The 16,668-nt window shown below is 34.5% G+C and overlaps 1 protein-coding gene across 3 annotated transcripts in view; it reads right to left on the reverse strand.

The window, feature by feature from the left end:
• Nucleotides 1-16,668, reverse strand: part of LOC136764393 (disks large-associated protein 1) — a 194,164-nt gene that overhangs the window by 110,564 nt on the left and 66,932 nt on the right. The window lies entirely within an intron of this gene.

Raw genomic sequence — 16,668 nt, forward strand, 5'->3', positions numbered from 1 at the left:
CTTTAAGTGAGACCCACTTAAAGAGAAACAGGTTTTTTCAGATTTTTAGGATCTTCAATGGAAAGCAGTGCCGTTCACCGAACACATTTAGTCGTTGTGTTTTTTTTTTTTGTATTCTTCATTTTAAAATATTAGCACAATTCACATTATAGCTGGGTTGTTTTCCTTTTTGATGCTGTTACTTGTTTATAAGTTTGGAACTTTTTCATGTAAATGACCATGCAAGCAAAGACAGAGAGAGAGAGAGAGAGGTGTACATGTAGCTGTATTTGTTTACACAATCAATCATTTTAAAGAGAGTCTGAGTAATTGAAAACAGATTTTAATTATTTTCTAGGATACATTGTCACACATTTTACTTAAAATGTGCAGACTGTTTGTTTGGACTGTTTGGATCTTCTAGATTCTCCTTTGAGTAAAACGAGAATAAACCAAAATCGCCATCTGTCACTTTTAAGAAAGCACAATTTAGACGAACCAAAAACAGTTGCTACGTTCAGGTTAAAAGTTTTTAGAGTATATATTTGAAAGAAGATCATTCTCTATACTTCTGAAATGAAATACAACTTTAAAGATGACCCAGATAAGACCAATCAGTATGTAACATCAATATTTGAAATTCTCAGAGAACTGCACTTTTAACTGAGTTTTGTTTTTAAATAACATTAAAAACTCTCAGTACTGATATAGAAGGGAATGTATAATCTTTTATTTTGCCTCAGGAAGTCAACATCGAGGTGTTTGAGGGTACTTTTAGAGTTTAAACTAATCTAAAAAGAAACACTGTTCACTTGTGAAGATAAAAACATGTTGCAGATTTAATTTAATTTTGATCCTTATTGCAAAAGGAAATAATAACTAAGATTGCTCATGACTGTGATTATGTATCCCATTTACAAATAAAATGGCAGGTTTCATATTTTTTATATATAAACAAATGGTCAAAAAACAGGAAAAAGGCTAATAACTAACAAACATCATGGTACAAAAACATCATTTATGATAGAAACAAATAATTAGAGGAAGAAAACATGTAATGTAATGTACTAACCTCCAAAAACCTTGATCTTTTTCACATTTGGTAAACAACATATTTTCTAATCAACACTAAGATTCTGAGAATGACATAATATAGACCAACACGATTTCTAGTTCCTACCACTGTTAATTTAATCATTATAATTATTTTCCATCTTGTAAAATACTGAAATACATATAAATCAAAAATGTGCACAAGCTCTAAAAACACACACACACGCATGGACGCACGCACACACACACACATTTTCAGGCAAGTTGGCAACCCTAATTCCAAATGTAAATGTAAATGATCTACCACAAAAAATACTACTGTAATCTTATATATATATATATATATATATATATATTACCATTACTATTCAATTATAATTGGAAAACACTGCCAAAATCTGTGTAAATGTGAAGCAAATCTTTGAATTCTCTGTCTAATGTTAAAGCAATATGGTTGCCTACCAGCTGAAACTCCTCTTTGTCAGTTACATTTTGTTTCATAATGGGAAATTCTTTCTGTCTGTATTTGTTATTTCGACTCTGAGATTAATATAATAGGTTTTTGCCTAGCTGTATTGTGTTTTTGTTACCGGAGCAATAATACTTTTGTGGTAAATAAGATTTTGAGGATCTCCTTATAATGATGCCCCATGTTTTAAATGTACCTTATTATCTAGCAAAGTTGCATTTATTGTCCTACGCTTGTTTAAAATCCATAAATCAAACAAGTGATGGCTTTCAATAGCAAACATTCCTGTATGAGTTCATTCAGCAGTCAGATTTTTCAGCAGATAGATCTCTGTATGTATGCAATGAAAACATAATGCTAAAACTCAGTTGTTTCTAACAATATAATACATCTTCACTTAAGATTAATTCTCCAAGGTAATATTTTATTTTCATAACATTTTTTTTCTGTAACAATTATGTATATTATACTTTTTTAAACCAGGGTCTAAACAAGTTTTAAACACTTTTAAAGTACTCTGACTTCATATAGAGCTCTGGAAAAAATAAGAGACCACTCCAAGTTCAGAAATCAATGTAAGTGGTCTCTTAATTTTTCCAGAGCTGTAGGTTACAACTGCAATGTCCATTAGCTCTGATGTATTCCACAACACCAGTGTTCTATTATATATTTTCTTCTTAGATATCAGTAAGTAATTAAGTATGATAAACCAACTGATCTATAACATGACTAGGACAACCCTTTACCTTCTTGTCTAATACATAATTCATAAGGTCATCGTAAGTCCTAGCAATCTTAGTAAGTCCTAGCGCAATGTCCTTGACCCCGTTCACATTTGAGATTTTGGCTAGCCCAGGACGCCTTAACTCAAATGTGAATGGGGTCATAGTTTTAAGGCGGCCCTGGGCCGGGTGAAAACTAGTCCAGCTTTTTGACCCAGCCTAAATCTTTTGAGGGGCCTAAAGGCGACCTGACTGTGAATGTGACGCACCGGGCCCTGGGCGGTGTAAAGCGTAAAAGTGTGTGTAGCTGGTAAACTTGCTGTAGTTTCTTCTTCTTCTACTAAGTATGATTGACAGTATGCCTTTTTCAGGGTTAAAATGCATTGTGAAATTTTGAACGGGACCAGGTATCTTTATTCACTTATCCAAATTGTGCATTAAAACAATATAAAATTAACCAAAGCAGGTTCTCATTCAAATCAATGTATATTAATACTAGACCGGATGTTTACTATACAATCCGAAATGTAAATATATTGAGCTGAGCAGCACAATTACAAATACCAGCTTTGGAGGTAACAACTGGGACAATGCAGAAATTAAAGCTCTATTTACTATAATGTGGATGAAGATAAAGTTAAAAAAGAAACCGAAGGAAGTGTACGAGCGCTGCTGTCTATGAGGATATAACTATAGAAACGATCAGGCTTCTTTCAAAGGGTATCAATCACTCGCCCAACCAAGTTAAAAGGAAAATAAAAATGCAAAGATCAGACCTTAAAAATTACAACAAACGCAGTCGAGTCCAGAGAAAAAGTTGCACGTTTTTCCAAGGAACTCTGAGAAGAAATACTGAGCAGCAGCATGGATTGCATGGGACACATCGACCTGCAGCAAACAGCACCGAAGACACCGACACTTTTGAAGTACTACTACTAATATATTATATGTATTGTATGTGTATGTGTATGTAATACACATTTTCAGATTATAAATCTCAATAGGCTATTGATAACTAATGCATACGATTTCTTGTGATTTAATGTTGATGTCCTACTAAATGTGCTTCACTTTCGGGTGAATTGTATAACAGCACTTTTTTTTAACCGAAGATAGACATTTGAAAAGGAAAATATATTATCTTGATTCCCCATTGAACCAGGACATTTTTTTATTATATTAGAAAGCTTCGGCTGCAAAGTGTTAAGATTACTTTCAAAGAAAATATAGAACCAATCAATAGCCTATATATATATTGATAAGTTGTGATTATAAATACATCGCATACACCTGTAAGTAAACCTAAGGTCATGCGTAATTGGTTTGTTTGAGTTGATTTGTTTAATTCCCGCCATGCATTTTGTTTAGGCCACCTTTTTAGCCGCATATGTGAACGCACTTAGGCCTCCTAAAACCTTAACTGTGAACGGGGTCATAAAAAAAGACCGACTACATTTGAGGCGGCCCAGGGCCTGCCTAATAAGTTTGAATGGGGTCCTTGTCAATTAAAATGTGACAACACATTTGACAACATAAGACAGATTAGTAATTTCAAAAAGCACAGAATGTGACATTTAATTTGGTAGAACGACCAGATTTCCACAGTCATTCTGGGTTGACCTACCCACCTTTAAAATTTCACATCGTACACATAAGAACATAAGAAAGTTTACAAACGAGAGGAGACCATTCGACCCATCGTGCTCGTTTGGTGTCCATTAATAACAGGATAATAATAGGATAGGATCCTATCCAGTCTGATTTTAAATGTTCCCAAATTTTCAGTTTCAGCCACATCGCTGGGGAGTTTGTTCCAGATTGTGACGCCTCTCTGTGTGAAGAAGTGTCTCCTGTTTTCCGTCTTGAATGCCTTGAAGCCCAATTTCTATTTGTGTCCCCGGGTCCGTGTGTCCCTGCTGATCTGGAAAAGCTCCTCTGGTTTGAAGTGGTCGATGCCCTTCATGATTTTGAAGACTTGGATCAAGTCCCCACGTAGTCTCCTCTGTTCCAGGGTGAAAAGGTTCAGTTCCTCAGTCTCTCAGTAGGACATTCCCTTCAGACCTGGAATAAGTCTGGTTGCTCTCCTCTGAACTGCCTCTAGAGCAGCGATATCTTTCTTGAACTGTGGAGCCCAGAACTGTCCACAGTATCCAGATGAGCTCTAACTAGTGCATTGTACAGTCTGAACATCACTGCCCTTGTTCTCAATTCTACACTTTTAACAATATACCCTGACATCCTGTTTGCCTTTTTTATTGCTTCCCCACATTGTTTGGATGGAGAAAGTGAGGAGCCCATGTACACGCCTAGGTCTTTCTCATGCGTTACTTCAGCTAGTTTACATTCCTCCCATAGTGTAATTATAGTGGACATTTTTGTTACCTGCATGTAATAATTGCACTTGTCCACATTGAATTTCATTAATTTTCAGATTCTATATATTCCATTCAGTTACTGCAATATACCGGAAACATAAGGCAACACTGTTTATCATGAAGTTTAAACCTCTGTACCCTCTGCTCTTAGTGTAGTGATGCTAAATATTAGGGTCCAAAGAAGGATTGAAGAATACAATTTAATTTACAATATTTTAAATCCCCCAAAATATATCAATATTATATATAAGGTACAGGCATTAGTGAAAAGAAAAACCACACTGCTTGTATAGGTATGCTTATTTCTTTCTTTTTCTTTGTCTTATTATTTAAAGTTAAAGTATTTCCACCTGGGTCTTCGTAAATGAGTGTGTGTGTTTAATTAAAGCAGACTACTTTGGATACACTAGTTTGCAACTAGCCTTTATAACCCACCACAATTAAGGGGAGGGCTGTGCTTGTGTGAATAAATGTGTACAAGGAGCAATTTAAAAGTTTCTATTGAAATAATGTCATGCTGAAAATGTCAGTAGATTGTTAAATTATATTAAATTATGTAAGCTTCAGAAATGTTCTTCAACAGTATATTGAATGAACTTGGAGGAACGCCAATTGATTGTATTGATCTTTTTAGATGTACTGAGAGATGCGCTCCTTGAATTGTGCGAGTTCAAAAAATGAGTGTCTAAATTAATCTTTTCCCTTCTTCCGATCTTTTCCACTTTCACTCTGCTCATCAAAAAAGACAACCTGGTACATTTCACTCTGTGTTAATGCACTGGGTTGGTGTGGTCTGGCTTTCTGATTTGTATCCGCTACATTTTCTCCTGCCATTTTCTCCAGATTACCATCTCTAACAGCTGAGTAACATGTTAGACAGGAATCATGAACCATGGTATCTAGTTATGATCAGGGTGCTTATAATATTAATGTCAGTAATAAAACAATTTCCTCCCACTGAATAAAGAGTAACATCACCTAACTTGACCACTTAGCGATGAATCACTATTGAGCCCTAAGTAGCATCCACAAATGTGCCTCTTTGAATATTTTCATTTTTAGTAAGTAAGTTTCCTCTATTACCATAAAACTCAATCTATGTTCAATTTGGAAACTGTATAATTGGGGTTGAAAGTTGATTTGGATTTCCCTTGAACATTTAAAATTTCAAACTGATCTTTCATTTACTGGAGGTAATACATTTAGTAATCATAATGCTAGGAGGCCATAAGCAAACCTGGACAATGATTTACATAAATGGTTTGGTAAATTGAGTTTGACGGAAAACTATCTTAATTTGCGAACAACTACTGTAACAATCAGGGTGATTGATTTATGCTTCTGGGAATTCAATAATAAAATACACATATAGTGATGCTGTGCTGGGTGGCATGCGGCTGTGAATTAAAGGGGGAGACTGGCTCCCCACTCAATAGAACAGGAAGAGACCTACTTCCTGAGTAGGAGAGAGAGGGAGGGGTGCCAGGATTGTGGAAGTGAGAGACGGAGAGAGAGAGATACATGCAAACTTGAACTTGATTACAGTTATGGATTGTGAATTGGACTGGTTGCTGTGTGTCTATCGTGCTGGGATTTACAGGTAGTTTAGACTCAATGAATAGTTAGCCGTTTATGTGTGTTTTGTCTGTCTGTTTATTTTGACTAACCCACACACTGTAAATAATAAATATTCACTTCTTTACACTGTACCCTGCCTTGTGAACTGTTATTCTCAACTCCGCATTATAAATACACTATCGGTCAAACGTTTTAGAACATCCCCATTTTTACAGTTTTTATTGAAATATAAGCAGTTCAAGTCCAGTGAATAACCTGAAATGGTACAAAGGTAAGCAGTGAACTGCCAGAGGTAAAAAAAAAAAAAAGTTTAGGTTAGCATCAACCTAATAATGTACATTTTAGAATTATATACTGTGTTACTACACCCTCTTAAGCATTATTAGGCAGTGTTACACGCAGCTCCTGTACATAGAAGTTACACTGTATTCCTACAATGCATACTTCGTTTGAAAGCTTATTCTCTTGGCTACCAGCGCATTTCATTCTCAAACACATGCGATTTATAGTTTTCGTGTTGCCAGCCTTGATTTAGAGCCCAGGGGGGTAAACGTGCAGTCTGACCCGGGAAGTGTCTCATTCAGACAGTCACAGATCATTCATCATTCGGATTTCTTTGCATATAGGCTTGATTTGTTCAGAATAGCCTATCAATGAATCCAGTATATATTATTTGATGTTATATCAAACACAGACAAGTTCAGATCCAATGATGTTAAATCATTGTGTATTAGTACACTGTAAACATCTTGCCATTTTGAGCTCTCTATGGGAGTGTGTTGCTTCTACCAAAACATGGATTTGTTTTGATCAGTATACTGTCTGGTTCCAGAATATGTCGAAATTGTCAATATTTTTTGAGATTGTGTATTCCTACTGAGACCAAGTATCCCCCCAACCCCCCATTTCAGAATTTTGGTGGGGGTGGCGTACATGCGGGGGGGTATAAAAAACATTTTTTTCACATCAGAGAATGCTTCACATCATTAGGAAGTTGAGAGCCATTTGTCAGCTTAAGGGGTTAAATTTTATTAAACATAACGTTTCCATTATTTCATTTGTATCTCCAATTGTTTAGTTGTTCCATGCCTTCATTTCAGAGTACATTGAGATATTAAACTTTGTAAATTTCAATAAAAACTGGAAAAATTGAGGTGTTCTCAAACTTTTGTACGAATTAGTTATTATATCACATCATATAAAATGATCAATATACCTAAACTACATGACAATTAAATCTGTAAAGTGTGCACACTGTACTGTGTAATGCTTATTTTTGTAAATTTGTAATCATCTATACTAAAATCTATACTTACATTCCTATATAATCAATCAATGTGTTTTTTCATATTATAGTTAATTTTAAATAATTAAGTGTTGTAGATTTATGTTGTAACTACTTTAGAGTTTGCGAATGTCAATGAACAGTTGTAGAACTGTTGTTTATTTTTATTCAAACAACACTGAACTCAGATATATCTCTCCTAACATCATTTCACAATATACACAATATTGTGACAACAAAATCACAGATTGCTAGCTGGAAAGTGGTTTTAGAGAAATATTTATGTGCACTCTATTGTATTTCTTAGAGATGAACAGCTAACGATATAATAGGCATAAATGCAGTGTTTGATGTCACTAACGTCACGGTAAGTAACAACCATGTAACATCCTGTTAAAACAATTATAATCTGCAGCTTTCGTATGACAATAATGTAGCTGCATTATGCATTATCAACACGGCAATAAGAGTATAGTCCAATGAAAAGATTGCAGCTCAGACAGTGCTTTTACCTCAATTAAGCTACTATACCAGTCCTTAGTAGAAGTCAAATAAAACCAATTTGCTTGTAGAAAATAGTCCAGATATAATAAAAGGATTGATTAGGAGAATGGTGATGGGGATAACAATAGACCTACAGTCCCCATGTAAGAGTGTGGTCTCATTAAACACGCAGTGGCCCCATTTCAGAATATACACTAACAGAGAGACAATATCTAAATGACTAAGGATGTGAATACGTCTTCAGAGCAGGATACTTTTAAATGTAATAATTTGACTTGAAATGTAACACATATAAAGTAGAGAAGAATGGCATTCATTTTTGGGAAATCATTTTCCCACACATCTTTGCAAAATGTAATCCTGTTTTTGGTCTGTTTTTCTTTTTCTTTTTTTGTGCAAAACATACATTTTTAAGGGATTCTTAGTTTTTGATTAAACAAAAAGGGGAAATTTTTTTAAAAGAAAGATATTACAGAAAATAACTTAGAAATCAATACATATTTAAATTTGAGCCTGCACAATCAGACTGATTATCTTTGTTCTTGGCTTCTAGTAGCCCAAGCTAGGTGTCTCTAAAAGTGTTGAGGAGGAAGTAATAATTTTATTACTAGCATTATAACTGAAGAAAATAGATATAATTTATAATTCATATGTAATTTTTAATTAGTAATTACTCTGGTCTAATGGACAGAAATGCTACAATAATTGGCTTGGCTTTTAAGATTAGCTAAAGGCATTTTCATAACATGTTGTAATGCGTTTAACATGCAAATACTTCTAAGTATATTTAGCATGTTGGAAATACTCAAAGTAATGTTAGGTTGTCAAACCCAAATATATTTTAATTTCACCTGAAGACCCTTTATACTATATTACATTATATTCCATAGCTCATATAAAATACTACTATCACCACACATATTGTGTGTAGTAAATGACAATGCCCACTTTTTGAATTGTATTCTGAGATTTATTGAGAACTGTGTATCTAAAGCACAATTATCTTTTTAGGACACAGCAATAATAAAATAAATCTTTAATAAAACTTTAGTAGGGTGTTTTGGGGTTGACATTTATTACCCCAGATTGTAAATGATAAAACGCAGGCACATTTTTCAAACAGCACTCTCTCTCAACTGTAGTTCTGCTTTTGGCCCCTTGATCAGAAATTCACGATGGACTCCAGTCTTTGCAGTATTCTGTTTGACATATTTCGATCAGTGGATCAAAATTTCAAAAGTTTCCTTCATCTGTTCAAAAACCCAAATAAGCCTTTGCCCTTCATAGGATCAACCATAATGTAAGATCTAATCTGAAATCCCACCGGCTCCCTCCTGTATTCTTCAATCCCAGGCTTGTGATACCAGGAGCTGCCTTTAATCCCACAAGCACAGACTTTGACTTGTTGGTGCTCTGGGACCACCGAGCTCCACACTAGCATATACTGATAACATGATATATATATATATATATATATATATATATATATATATATATATATATATATATATATATAAATATTAATAGAAATACAATGTTTAGATATATATTAATAGAATATGTTATGTAATAAAATCAGGGTTGCTTTCATCTACTGCAGACAAGAATGAGGGTTGACAGCTCTTGGTGAAAAGGAAATCTGAAACAGTGTTGACCTTCCAGCAGAATCTCTCATTATTGGACATAGGTTCAATGTATTCAGTTGTTCATTAAACAAAAACAGAAGCTTATTTTGTTCTGTTGACGTGCCAAAAACAAATAATTACCATGCACAAACAAGAAAGTAATGAATGAACACAATATTGACTGTGATCTTTTACCAAAACATACATTTCACATTCACTCACTTTCCTGTTTAATGTTACTTTGAGATTTAACTGTATAAAGAAAAATAGCAAAACTAATAAACACATACTTGATGTTATTTTTGTTTTATGGTGACAGAACTTGTAAAGTGTTTTTCCACACTCTTCTTTTTGATTGACAGCGTCCTGCTCTGTATTTAACCCATGTGCCGTAATCACCAATTCTACAATGGGTTACTGTGTGAGAAGTGTCAAGATTTTTCGGGTTTCTTCTAACAGCAATTTCATCAGCTTCACTGAAAATACCCAAGATCTTTCAGCTCATCAGGACATTTCAGCTTTCATGTAGTTTACAACATGGAATCCAGAAGCATTTTTATGCACTTCTGCCAAATTCAGCCCAGTTCCTCTTTCTTCTACTATAACCACATAATTAATTTTAATTGTAAACAACTTTTAAAAATCAGTGTTTGACTAAACATCTTCTTACAAGAATGTAATAACTGAAGATTCAGCCAACACACATTCCTTGCGCATGCATTTAACTTGCCACGTTTCACCATCATCCACACATTCCTCCTTCAAAACCACTGTTGTAATATCTATGCTGCACAAACAGTGTTGAAACAAACAAAGACTGAAACAAAAGCTAAAGCAGTTTTGACAATGATGCTATTAAAATGGCTTGTACATATTAGGCAGTTCTGTTAACTACAGCAACATCTGTATGAATTTCATCATCTCTTTACCCTAGTAAAATAGAGAATAACATCTCAAATGTTTTCACAACTGCTCAAAACTAAAACACAAAAGGTGATGGAAAAGCTTGTTAGGGAGTTATGCAAAAGCACTGAACATCTATGTGGTTCCCAACTTGAGCAAATAAGTTGTGTTTGTTGATTTCCAGCAAGCAGTTTTATATGCACTACAATTTTGCCTGTGAACAATATAATGTTAACTGTGATGTTGAAAATGGGACATAACATATATAAAGGAAATAATACTGAATCCATCCTAAACTCTCCTTTTGCCAATAAAAAACATTTGCTGATCACTGGATTTGAAAATCTAAACAAAAAGTATTTATCCTGTGTTCCTAGTCAGGTCAAGTATGCCAGCAATAATTCTGCTATTTAAATACTTTTGGCCTTTACTACTTAGCATGCCATCAGCAAATCTAGCAGTGAACAAATTGCACATGTTGCAAGAACTGTAATTCAGAACTAAAAAGTAGGGCAGATGAAGTATCATCTATGTATCAAAAAACTGCAGGCTTTTTACAAAAAATTATATGCTTGTAAAACTTTACATGGGATAATCGTGTGGTAAAGCCTCCTGGTGTTTTCTGTTCTCTTTTTTTTTTGGCTTATGAACTAACCCAAATGTTTTTAAGAAGATTATTAGTGAGATAAAATGCACAGGAAAAGAAGTAGAAAAATTACATCAGAAGAAATAAATGTATCAGGCTTAGCTTTAAGTATGCATTTATTTGTGTTGTATTTAAAAACAAAAAAGTACTTCAGAATGAAACTATATTAATTCTAATAGAATAAGTCAAATACATAAAATAAAAAAACGAAAAATGTGTAGTTCTAAAAGATCCCATCTTGCTGAGGCTGCACAAATACATCAGTCGATACTTAACAGCAGGCACAAACCGACGGTTCCACAAATACGAATATTTTCTCTTTTATATTATAAGTAGATCTGACATTCGAAATAAGCCCAGAACACAACAGCTGTAATGTTCTGGAGAACAGACACAGCAAATTAAATATTAAACGGCTTTATCGCAGTCTTTTTCGCAGTTTAGATGGAGATCTGCCGGGTGTCTGGGTGAATTTGTTAGATATGTTCCCGGTTGTTTAGGGACACGTGCATGGGTGTCCCAAATTACAGAAATATTAAAGTGAAACTCTTAAGACTGCATTTGATGTTATGAATATCGTGTCTAGGTCATCAAACAGAATATTATAAACCCACTGATCGTCTTAATCAATTTGTTTTCATATATATTTAGAATGCCACTCTCCTTCCTTTGGTTTCCTCTCCAGACTTTAGTTTCCAATTGCCAATATTATTTCTATGGCCCATTTCCCAGTCTCCATGCTTGGCCTGAACAGATCTCTAATTTGTTTACTATTCCATCCTAAACTCTAGAACATGTTCAGCATCTACAGCTTCATTTCATGCCTGATTTTATGTTTTAGCAATCCTCTCTGATCTCTAGGATTTTCTGCCCTGCGATAAACTGGGGCTCCTTGGTTTATCATCTATAAAACCTTTATCTGCCAGTTCAGTGGAGTGACTTGATTGACCTGAAACCTCAAAGGTCATATGAACAGTATTTCATAAAGCCATAAATATCAGTGGAGTACAGTCTATTTCCCTACAAGTATTAAGATGATGTAGTGTTTGATTGTTATATTACATTCTTGAGCTTAATTTCAGTGATTAATAAACATCGAAATCCCTGATGTGTATGCTGAGATGCGGTCCTGCTCTGAAGACGTGCCATTCTCTGACTGCCAGACAATGTCTCACACAGGGAGCAGCTCTGCTCCCGTGAAGCTTCTGGTACAGCGAGAGGAGTGTCAGGGGGGCTGGACAGCTCTCTGCATCTGATGTTATCTGGCAGTCAGAGAAAGGCAAGCGCAACACTCTAGCACATTGTATAAAACAAACACTAAATTCTTAATACTAGTAAGGAAATAGTGTGGTTTAAATTTATGATTCTGTTTTCATTAAATACTGTTCAGTTTACCTGGCTTTAAGCACATACATCGCCACATAAAAAGAACTTTGAAAGATGTCACTTTAGAAAGCATTTTCAAAAGCACAACTTTAAAGAACTTTCAAAATGTTCATGCACTTATATCCATTATTAGTCCATTATGAACTAATACGTAAGTAGTCTATTTCCCCAGTTACAAAATGTCCATAGTTGTCATGTTTTTGTTATTTTCCTGGATTCAAATATAGATGAGTTCATGGCCCCTATCTGCTATAACATAAGCTTTCCATCATTTATCTGACTTTACTTTTCCGACAATCAAAAAGACACGTTAAACCTATAATGCCTGCAGGACATACAGTTCGTGTTGCTGTTCTTGCATGAATTCGTAAGATGACTCAATACCCCTTATATTTGAGTCGCCTGTGAAAAAAATGACCTTAGGGGTCACACCAGATATTAGGCACTATGTGATTCAGAAAGAAAATAGTCTGATTCTGCTGAAATTAAATTAAACTCTTATTCATCAAATAATACACATTATGTTGGTGGTGCGATTTCTTTCTTAGGGAGAAAATTGTGCAATTTATGTTTACCAGTTCAAGGTTGTTGTTTTTTTTAATTATTGTACTGAAATAAAAAACTGTGCTCAGTGAGATGGATGCAAGTTTGTTATAAATCTTAAACAATGGGACAGAAAATTCAGCATTTATACAACTCTGTTACCGCTAATCGGGTCTTTTTACAGATGTTTATGGCATAATTCAGAAATTCACAACTAGCACTACTTGCTCTATGTATCTAACAAAAAAGATTTTGTACATTTTCATAATGGGGCCTAAGGGAAATTTGTATGAAAAGTTGAATTTAGGTCCTATGTAACCCAGGGAGTGCCTGTATACAAATACACATACAGTGTGTCTATAGATGGATAGAAGTATAGATAGTAAGATCTGTCTCTAAACAGATAACTCATTAAATACAAAACACACACAGCAACCAATCCAATCCACAAATCAATGATCAAGTCCCAGGCCATGAGCAAAGTTTTTACCAGTATATCCTCCTCTTTCTCAATGGCACCAGCTCTTACTTACGTGTGTGTGATTTATATAAATATATATGATTATATACATACTCACCTGATGAAGTACAGCTGACAATTTGTAGGCATGCTTCAGAACTGGGGCATGATAAAACTGTGTGTTTGTCTCAGCAGCTCTCTTAAAGAACTCAAGCATAAGGGTTTACACCCTTGTTATAGTGAGGTAACAATTGATTTACTGTCTTCTACAGTTATGCATGTTATATCTGTCATATCTACATATTGTTAAGCCTCCAGTTGACAAAACCAAACAACATGCTGCAGGGATTTCTCTATATACACTGACTGTCTGCTTTATCTAAATCCCTGTCTACTGACAAGGTACACCAATATTTACTGCCACATCCAGCAAGTGTGACAGTCAAATGTTTACACATACCCTGCCTTAAATGAATTCGATCAACTGAAAATATTTAGTTTTCTCTAGGTTTTACTTAATTAATTAATAAGAATAGCTGAATGACTCTGTTTATTAAACTAATGACGTCATATAATCACTTTGTTTCAAGAGTAAAAACAACAGTATTTTTAAATACAGTATTATTGGTCACCTTCTTGTTGTGATCTAGTAGCTTAGTAAAAATAACTATGCATATACATAAAGCTTTTAAACTCTGAAGTGAAGGAAAAATATGGCTTATTTTCTTTTAATTTTTTATGTATTGATTTATTTTACTTGTTTTGGAGGCGGCTCCAATTCAAATGCACTTCAAAAGACATGCATAATTTCTAGCAAAGGAAAATAAAAGGGGTGTAACAAAGCACTATCGAGAAATGCATTTTAAGCCCCACGGCGTGTTATATGTGTTAAAAACAGGGTAGGACACAAAATGGCAAAATACACACTTCTTTCTGATCAGTTTAGAAGGCAGGCTGCTCTGTCCTCATAAAATAATAATATTGTACAGCTGTAAAATAGTTTATTGTTCACTGTTTAAGCTTTATGGACACACTAAATGCTATACAAATCAATCTATTGGGAGTTATAAAGTCAGCCAATGGCTCCTTTCCTGCAATTATTTAGTTTTTCATTCTGAATGGTGAAAACCATTATTCTTACATTTTGGTACCATTTTTTTTTTAATAAAGGTATGGAAATATCAGTAAATGCCTTTAAGGGAATTTAAAAATTCGAATTTTGGAAATCCTAGAAACTGTCAACATTATCACAGAATTGTATTTGTTTTACATGTAAGTAGTATTCAAGATTGAACAAATAGTCCTGACTAAATATTTTATAGTGAAAGGAATCTTTTAATTTGATAATGTATGTTTTTTAATCATATATAAGTCTTCACTCCCTTATGTTTGCAATTTTTCATGAACCTAATAGCAACAATAGCAGTAAACTAAACTTTTAAACACATCAGATCTAGGCAGCAATGTGGTTATCATCAAGCCATTTTAAGATCAACCTTTACTTTGTTCTCGTTGTGTATTGATTTGTGTTATTCATACATTTTAATAGAGACAAGTGGAGGAGATTATATTTACAACTTTTTAAATTATTATAATCATATACTAACCTTATTCCCAAATGATCTAGTACAATTAATATATAAGGTATAGAACCAAATACTGGAGCTATGGAGAAACATACAACATGTATAACAGGTCACTTAAACCCCTAAAAATGAAACAGATAGCTTTCCATGAGCAGCTTAAAAACCTATTACTAACCTCTTCATGGCACTTACTGTATAAGTGGGATATTCCATCTATAGCAGCAGTGCATAACGTGACATAGTGCTGTTCTCTTAATCTTCTTGCTTTAAGCCAATCTAAGGTAATCTGAATCACAATACAAGTGTGACACCCATTTGATAGGTTCAAGCTAGCAGCACAATGCATCCCACCCAAAGATGCCAACAAATGAGCGAAATGTCCATAGCAGTCTGTGATAGCAGAGGAAAGCTTTATCAATATCATGCAACAGTCAGTCTTCACAGATTCTGTGTGAAAGGGCTCGGAAAGGCTCCATGGCTGAGATGGGGAAAGTAAAATAACAGAGAAACACAGGGCGAAATTTCAGATATTCCGTCTTCATACAAAACGTCTATTTGTATGGTGTATTTAAAATGAGTAACTGAAGAAATTTGAATATTAAGAGATTAGTTGTTTAAAAAAGTCCTAACTATCCTAACTATATGACATTGTATGACATTTAATTTATATGTAAATGAATGGACTATGACAGCAGAGTTTAAAATGTATTCCTCTAAATACAGTAACCTCTCTTCACAGGGTGTGTGTTGCATAGCTAAAGGGACATGGCCAATCCTTAGAGACCTCTTAAGCAATTGATTTCCGCTTTTCAGTTGCTGTAAGAAATCAGGCTGAGTTTTAAATATGCTGGGTAAAGCTTAAGAAAGTTCAGCACTTTTATCTGCCGACAAACACTTTATTTTTCGTAACTCCACAAATCAAGAGCAGAACATCTGTTATAGCCCAAATATTATTAGGTGTTTTGAACCATATAAAATTGTCGCTACTGGCGGAGAAGAAAATTGCAAACAGGAGTTGCACAAACAGACATGGCTGACTCAGCTTCTCTCAAGAGCATAGAACTTCATTTATCACGTTTATGAATGTACAACACTTCTAGCGCTACAGATAATCGCAGCCACACTCGGCTCTGGAGAGACTTATGCTGGAGTCTCAGTGTTTTAGATGGAGGGACAAGACCAGCAGAGCAGTGAGAAACAGTTGTTAATGCTGGACTTATCATCAGTGTTAAAACAACATCCCTATAAATCTAATCCTGCACCTTAGGCTACTGGAAAATTACACACCTTCATCAAAGCAAAAACCCACCATTCCTAATTCAATCTCCTTTAATTTTCCATCTGTGGCTTTCTCTCGGGAGATGTAGTCAGTGTGGGATAAAGTTTTAAAGATTAAAGCTTTAAGAACTTTTCCTCTTGCAACCAGCAATCAGTTTGACCCTTTAACACTTAGCAATTCCTTATGCTATCAGATTTTGTACTTCTTGAATACAAAGCATTAGATGTGACTGTGTCATGTTTGCAATTTGCAATTGAATACATTTTTACACTGAA

Source organism: Amia ocellicauda, chromosome 2, assembly GCF_036373705.1.
Source record: "Amia ocellicauda isolate fAmiCal2 chromosome 2, fAmiCal2.hap1, whole genome shotgun sequence".
Classification (NCBI taxonomy): Eukaryota; Metazoa; Chordata; class Actinopteri; order Amiiformes; family Amiidae; genus Amia; species Amia ocellicauda.